Source organism: Rattus norvegicus, chromosome 6, assembly GCF_036323735.1.
Source record: "Rattus norvegicus strain BN/NHsdMcwi chromosome 6, GRCr8, whole genome shotgun sequence".
Taxonomy (NCBI): Eukaryota; Metazoa; Chordata; class Mammalia; order Rodentia; family Muridae; genus Rattus; species Rattus norvegicus.
The window spans coordinates 33,537,154-33,545,245 of NC_086024.1; the positions used below are offsets into that span (position 1 = coordinate 33,537,154).

Genomic DNA, 8,092 nt, shown 5'->3' on the forward strand with positions numbered 1-8,092 from the left:
CACACACACACAAACACCAGTTAATTCTGATATGCCTTGGCTAGCTCAACGGTTGGGCACTTCTAATCCTCCCCATGACTAGCATAGATTTCCCTCCAGTGCTCCTGGTTTAACACCTTCCATATGTTTTCTTTGCTGCCCTGTTACCTTCTGGGCAGCTCACCCCATAGGGTCACTTTCCCCTTCCACCTACGTTTTAAATGACTTTTCTTCTGTAGCTCCTAAATCTGATCCCTCTGCCTCTGAGTCATGGTCATCCCTCCCTTTTTTTCTTGCCTATCTGTCCCAAGCCCCGGAATCCTATAAGTCCCGCCTCTGCCTCTCCCAGCCATTGGCTGCTGCCATCTTTATTTACCAATCAGAACCAACTCGGGGTCCCTCAGTGTCCATGCAGACACTCATGTAAGCAGTTTTGATGTAAATAACCTCTCACCCATACTCCAGTAGGTAAATCAAATAAACTCACTGGCTCGGATCGAAAGTTACAATCCAATCATAAGATGGAATGCTAGCGGGCAACTTTTATCCAGTAGTTGTTGTTTTAATTTAATTTAATTTAATTTAACTAAATCAGCATAATCCCTAACTACACCCTAAATCTTTGTCCTCGTACCAACAGATAAGTATGGTCCTCACCCCTCATCAAGGAAACTTCTCTTTACCTCAGAAAACCATCACCGATTTTTCAGAGTTCAGGCTGAGGCAGCGACAGCTGAGGGCAAGCCCTTGACTCTGGGCTGCAGCCACAGCATCCAAAGGAGCCAAGTTGGGCAATATCTGCTGAACCAGCTTGGTTAAGTCATTCCCAGGGCCTGAAGGGGCTTGTCAACAGGACTAGGAATTCCAATCCAGAAACAAGTAATGTGTTTCCCACCCTGGACAACCATTGAAATCGTGTCTTCCAGGACCTAAGAGCCGATCTAGAGACGGCAAGGTCCTGTGAGACAGGGTTGAGAATCTTAGCCAGCAGACACTTGCAGTGGACATTGAACAAGGGTATCCTCCCTTCCCCTCAGAGCCTAGGGTTTCTGTCTGCCTCCCAGTTTCCTCAGACAGCATGCTGGGCAATGCACTTTGACCAGCCAGGTGGAGCAGAATATCTCTTCCTACCTGAAATGGTTCTAGTTTGCAATGGTTCTGATGCAAAACTCCAGTAAAGTCGCTATGGTCTAAAGCCTTTGAGGCCCAAGGTAAGAACAGAGCTGTCATTCAATAAATATCAGTCAGGAGATGGTGAAGTCCTCCTGAAGGTGACAGTCAGTCTTTTAAACAGGGCTGACACACTCCAGTACCCAGGGATTCCAAGGTCAATCAAGAACAGACTCCAGAGATCAACCTTTGTTTTCAGTGGGCTGAGCAGACACAGAAGATATTGGTGTTCGGGGTATTCTGAGACCCAAAGACAAGTAGCCACGTTGTTTATGTAAAATGAGGGGGTTGTGGTGAGGGTGTAGCTCCCTTGTAGAGCCTTGGCCAAGCAAGCTCCAGTCCCTGGGTAATTCCCCACAACAAAACAACGAAAACCAAGGGTATCTGCAAAGCGGAGCCCACTATGTGTTTACACATTATCTCCTCCGGCATCCTGGCAAGGGGGAAGGATGGACCATTTGTTGAAACAGGGAGGGTGTGTGGGGAGGGGGGTTACATCTGGCCCTAATTAACTCCTCAGACAATCCTTATTTATATGTTACAGAGTCACTGAGGAAGACATAGAACAAAGTCAATCACAGTCCCTTTAGGTTCCCACCCCCAGTTTCATAAATGACTTATCAGAACTGCTGTGCCTGCTCCAAACTGGAACAAAGTGCTTGCTAATTAAACTTTGGTCAGGATTTTTCTCTTAACCGTCCTTGATTTTAACCCATCCAAAGCCTAGTTAGCCTATGACCTGTTTTTTCTCCCCCCCCCTCCCCCCCGGAGCCTGGGACCGAACCCAGGGCCTTGCGCTTCCTAGGTAAGCGCTCTACCACTGAGCTAAATCCCCAGCCCCTAAATTAACATTTCCTATGACCTCTTTTTAACAGACTCTTGAAAACAGCCTGGCTTCCAGGTAGCATAGGAACAGCCAAGGAAGCCAACTGTGTGCCTCAATGTGGACTGATTAATAAGTCATGATGTAAATAACCTCTCGCCCATACTCCGGTAGGTAAAAATAAATAAACTTGCTGGCTCGGAGCGAAAGTTACAATCCAGTCGTAAGATGGAATGCTAGCGGGCAACTTTTATTCAGTTATTGTTTTAATTTTAAGATAAAGCCTGTAGCCCAGGACAGTCTGAAACTTGAGACCATCCCAACTGAGTCTCCAGACATTCTAAACGTTATAAATGTGCACCACCGAGGCAGCCTGCAAGTTTAAGAACGAATGATCCCAGCACTGTAGAGGATGAGGCAGGAGGATTGCTTCAAGTATGAGGCCAGCATGGGCTATAGAGAAAGACCTTGTGGTGGAGGTTGTGGGGCTAAACCAACGACTGCAAAAATTAAATGATGTAGGGCCAGGGGCTTGACTCCATGGCAGACTATCTATCTGTCTAGTATCTTCAAGGCCCCCAGTACCGCAAAGGGAAACAAAGCGAAGCAGATTTATACAAGCAAGGAAGAGTAAGGCATAGTTCCGCTGGCAGCATGCCTGCCTAGCATGCATAGCTCTGGGTTTGATCTCCAGGGCTGCATAAACTAGGACAGTGCTTCCCACAGCTCAGTTGGTCGGGATCAATTAGAAATGTACATCAGGGGTTGGGAAAATGACTCTGTTCTCGAGCGGCTTGAGCAGCAAGCATAAAGTCCTGCCTTTGGACTGTAAGCACAACAATTAAGAATCAGAAGTGTCGGGGTTGGGGATTTAGCTCAGTGGTAGAGCGCTTGCCTAGGAAGTGCAAGGCCCTGGGTTCGGTCCCCAGCTCCGGAAAAAAAAGAAAAGAAAAAAAAAAAAAATCAGAAGTGTGCCTGCCATCCCAGAGACGGGAGAATCCCTGGGGACTTGCTGGCAGCCCAGTCTAGCTGAGCGAGTAACTCTAGGTTCAGTGAGAGATTCTGTCTCGAACCATAAGGTGGAGAAGAGAGGACGACACTCGGTATTGACCTCGGCTTCCACATGCATGTGCACACAGATGGGCATGCACACACAGAGAGAAAGAAACGTGCATCGGAATCAGCCAGGGAACTTTTTAAAAATTAGCATGTCAGGGCCGGGCCTCTGTAGTTTGAAATGGTTCTAATGCAAACAGAACTCTGGTTAAGTCATTATGGTCTAAAGCCTTTGAGGCCCAGGGTAAGAACAGAGTTTGTCATTCAATAAATATCAGTCATGGGGTTGGGGATTTAGCTCAGTGGTAGAGCGCTTGCCTGGCAAACGCAAGGCCCTGGGTTCGGTCCCCAGCTCCGAAAAAAAGAAAAAGAAAAAAATAAATAAATATCAGTCATTGCTAAAAGTCCAACTTTGCTCCTAGTCTAATAATTTACTTCACAATCTTTGTAAGCCACATCCCCACCTTGGTACCTTTCTATGTACAACAAAAGACTTAAGTAACTAGCTGAAGCAAACCACTGAACTGAGAACGGGACCCCCATTGAAGGAATCAGAGAAAGGACTGGAAGAGCTTATAGGGGCTTGAGACCCCATATGAACAACAATGCCAACCAGCCAGAGCTTCCAAGGACTAAGCCACTACCCAAAGACTATACATGGCCTGACCCTGGGCTCCAACCTCATAGGTAGCAATGAATAGCCTAGTAAGAGCACCAGTGGAAGGGGAAGCCCTTGGTCCTACTAAGACTGAACCCCCAGTGAATGTGATTGTTGGGGGAAGGGCGGTAATGGGGGAAGGATGGGGAGGGGAACAGCCATATAGAAGGGGAGGGGGAGGGGTTAGGGGGATGTTGGCCCAGAAACCGGGAAAGGGAATAACAATCGAAATGTAAATAAGAAATACTCAAGTTAATAAAGATAAAAAAAAAGTAACTGAGAATCTATCAGTTATGACATCACTGATTCTGTGACCTGTATGTAGCCTTTTATTTACACAAACTAAGCTCCCTCTTTCCCTTTTTTCTTAACTCACAAAATTGGACTTCATCCTGAAATTTTTCTCCAAGAAGAGGAAGAGCTATGAAGAGTGGCCAGGGCTGGTGACACATGGGTTTTGGATCATGCTCCCTACTTAATGTACCTCTTTCTGCAGCAACTGAGCCCGTATGTTTCACCCCCAGGAGCCAGGAGCCTTTAGGAATTTGAGGCATTGGGACATGTGGCTGAGTTGGGGTCTGGCTGCTAGGGACACTGGAAGACTGGAGATCTGGCCATGGCCCTGCTGCCTGGTGGAAGCCTCATTGTCCCTGAAGATCTCCTTGAGCCTATCCCAGAACTGAATGTCTCAAGCTGCAGCCATTGCAGAGGTCTGGATCACCACCCTTCAGATGTTACTTCTTGTAGGTGAGAAAGCCTGATGCTCACTTTACTCAGCATGGCCTTATTCCCGGGTGAGCCAACCTCTCGGAACCCCAGAAGTTCTCTAGGATACCCAGAAACCATGGTGTGTTACCTTACCCTACCTACCCTACCCTGTTGTATCACTAACAATTTCAGGACATCAAACATGCTATGTGGCTTGCTATGGGGGCTGAGAACCAAGGCTAGCAGATAGGATGTCTGTGCACATTTTAACACAAGACCCAGGAGCAAGCTGCTCCTCAAATCATGCAGACCTCTCTTTGGGGCCCAGAGTAATAGAAGAGGAAGACTAGGAGTGTGTCTCCATGGTAGAACATTTCCCAGCATGCTCAGGGGCCCCCGACTTTGATCCTCAATGACGGAAAGGAAAAAAAGGATTTCTTGGGTGTTATTTCATATTTTGAATAGAGGTAATGGATGTGACTACATTTTTTTAACTAAAGCCTGTTTTCAACTTGATCAGAGACAATAAGGGAAACACACACACACACACACACACACAGAGAGAGAGAGAGAGAGAGAGAGAGGCAGAGATGAAGAACTGTCAATGTGTCCCTTCAAAATGGATGTACATAGGCTATTTCTATAGTTGGACAGAAGACAAAGTTTCCACAGTGTCCCTTCGAAATGCAAGCTTTGGCATTTGGTCCAAGGGCCAGCTGATGTACATAGGCTATTTCTATAGTTGGACAGAAGAGAAAGTTTCCACAGTTTCTATGTTTTCCATCATAGGCCAAGTTCAGGCTCGAGGCTCTGTGCTGCTCCACAGAGGATCGAGTGGAGTGGGCACAGCTGTCATCCAGCTGGCTTGGAGTGCTGGCACTATTCCTCCGGTTCAAGCTGGCTTGCAGCATAGACTTCAAAAGGCAGGGAAGCTTGTGGCTGCAGCTGGACTCAGTTACAGGGGAGGTTTTTCTGAAGGAACTCTAAGATTCACTGAAGGCAAGGCACTCCTGCAGCTCAGCAGCCACCCCAAGATGATGCAGCATAGACTCATCTAGAGATGGTCAAAGGCAGGCTGGAGTGGGAATCTGGGAAGCAGGTATGTGTGTTTGCTGGTGTGCGCGTGTACGTTCTAACACCAAATCTGGATATTTTTGAAGACAGGGTTTCCTGTCTCCATGCTGGCTTCATTAGCAGAGAGTCACCTTGAACTTCTAGGTCTCTCGCCTCTCATCTCCTGAGGGCTGGGGTTACAGATATACACCACCTTGCCCGGATTCTGTAATTCTGGGGATCAAAGCTGTCTTAATTAGGGTTTTACTGCTGTGAACAGACACCATGACCAAGGCAACTCTTATAAGGGCAACATTTAACTGGGCCTGGTTTACAAGTTCAGAGGTTCAGTCCGTTATCATCAAAGGAACATGGCAGCATCCAGGCAGGCATGGTGAAGGAGGAGCTGAGAGTTCAACATCATCTGAAGACTGCTAGTTGACTTCCAGGCAGCTAGGATGAGGGTCGTAAAGACCACACCCACAGTGACTTACCTATTCCAACAAGGCCACACCTCCTAAAAGTGCCACTCCCTGGGCCCAGCATCTACAAACCATCACAAAAGCCAAGGCTTCATGCACGGTAGGCAGACACTCTACTAACTGAGCTACCTCGTAGCTTGAATCTTTTTCTTTCCCATTCATCTTTTTCTATTTCCCTTGTGAGTAGAAAAGGAGAGATAAGAACAAAGCTAGCAAACTGTGATCCTGATACCCCAGTAGATACCCCAGCAGACCTGTAGTGTCATATGCTACTCTGTGAGTTGTTTTTTTTTTTTCAACCCTTCTCCACCCTTTTCAACCCACTAACACAAGATGGGAGAGAAACAGGGATAGAGAGGAAAGAGGGCAACACTACCCTTAAACTACTTTCTGCTGGTTAGGGCCATTGAGTTCCTTGGGATAATCTTGATCCTCCCAGTCAGGATACCTAGCTTCCTCTTGTTTCTTCTTCAACCAACAACTCACCTGCCTCTCAGGGGCCCTTGGATTTATATATAGCTTTGGAGAGTACCCAGAATTCCAAACATCAATCTCAGAAACTGCCTGGAACTGACAAAATCACACCCCTGCTGGAGCACAAGGCAAATCATAGCTGCTGAGGACAATCTAACCCATATCCCAGACCTAGGATTAAAATGAAAACATAGTCTCATAATTTTTGTGCTTTTCAAAGAAACCAAAATCAGTCTGCTCTGTAGCCTGGAGCAGGACTTCCTCTTTTCTACTCTCACTCGTGCCTGGATGCCAGTGGGTTTATTTGGGGGGCGGGCTTCCTGTAGTTGTTCCCTCCTGCTGTGATGAAGTAAGGAATAGTGAGAGATGCATGAGGTAACACATGCTATCATACAATTCCTCTAACTACAGTATTTCTACAGCCAGCGTGTTTAGGTCAAACTGCTCTTGCCACCTGCACTTGTATTGATTTATTTTGAGGCAAGTTTTACTAGGTAGCCCAGGCTAGCCTCAACCTCCTGCCTCAACCTCCAAGTACTGGGATTACGGGTACACACTGTCAGACCTAAATTTGATTTAACTAGTACCAATTTTTGTTTCCAACATTACTACCAATCTCTCTCCTTTGGAAGATGCTGGAGTTGATCCTATTGGGAGAATGTCAACTGCCTGGTTCTTGAGGGTCGCCACGTTCTCTGTGGTTTAATAGAAGCTGTTGATAAGTTTTAATGTGCCCTGTTTTTAAAACTATTTTGAAACGAGGAAGTCCCATCACTAGTTTGCTGCGATCTAGGGATAAGGTGAGTGCTGAGTGAAAGAAAGTATGAGTGACACCCAAAAAAACTGCCTTTGTACATACCCAGTCATAGCTCACTTTAGGGAGCCTATGAAGAAATCTGCCACCTTGTGTATCGATGGGTAACTGTACACAGAGAATTAATTCTCCCAACCCTCCCATGTATTCCTATATTTATTTATATAGCTTTCTATCAGGATTAACAGTATAAAGTCTTAATATAGGTCCAAGGCTTTGTTTTCAGGGTAGACCTCTTCTCAGTGTATTAAGAAAGCCTATTAGGTAAGTAAGTTTGAACCTTCAACAGATTTATGTTCCTAAAATCTTCTGTAGCATTACAGAAAGAGCCAACTTTGGAAATATATTCCGTCAGTTTCTCACCTAATGGGTAAGATAAGGCTTCATCATTCCTCTTGTATTAAGCTATGTAAATCTATCAGTTACACCAGTACTTTACTGCAGTCTTCCATCCCGGTACAGAATTAGGTTGCACATTGGAAGCACTCTCTTTCATGACGGTAAGTGGAAGGGTGTGCTGTTTCTGATACTCAGAGAACATTGAGACTGGCAGGATGGGGAATTCAGGTTGATATTCTTTTCCTTAGTACAAACAAACACTGGTGGAAACTTTCACCGAGCAGATTCTGCCCTTCTCTACGGACAGCCCCCAACGTCTGCTGCCGGTTCTGGAAGAGTCTACCCAGCAACTGATATTCATGTGGCTAATATGTGGACGCTAACAGGAACGTGGGTAAAATCGTCTTGGAGCTGCCCCAAGGAGGACCTCAGAGCAAACTTGGGAGTGGGCTCTCTTCCCAAGTCCGCTCCTGTAAAGCTGGTCTAAGGAAATAAAAAGGTGTATGTGAAGGGCGGTGTGCTCTGTCTGCGTGGAC

At 46.3% G+C, this 8,092-nt stretch overlaps 1 pseudogene; it reads left to right on the plus strand.

The window, feature by feature from the left end:
- Positions 626 to 8,051, plus strand: Tp53i3 (tumor protein p53 inducible protein 3; annotated as a pseudogene).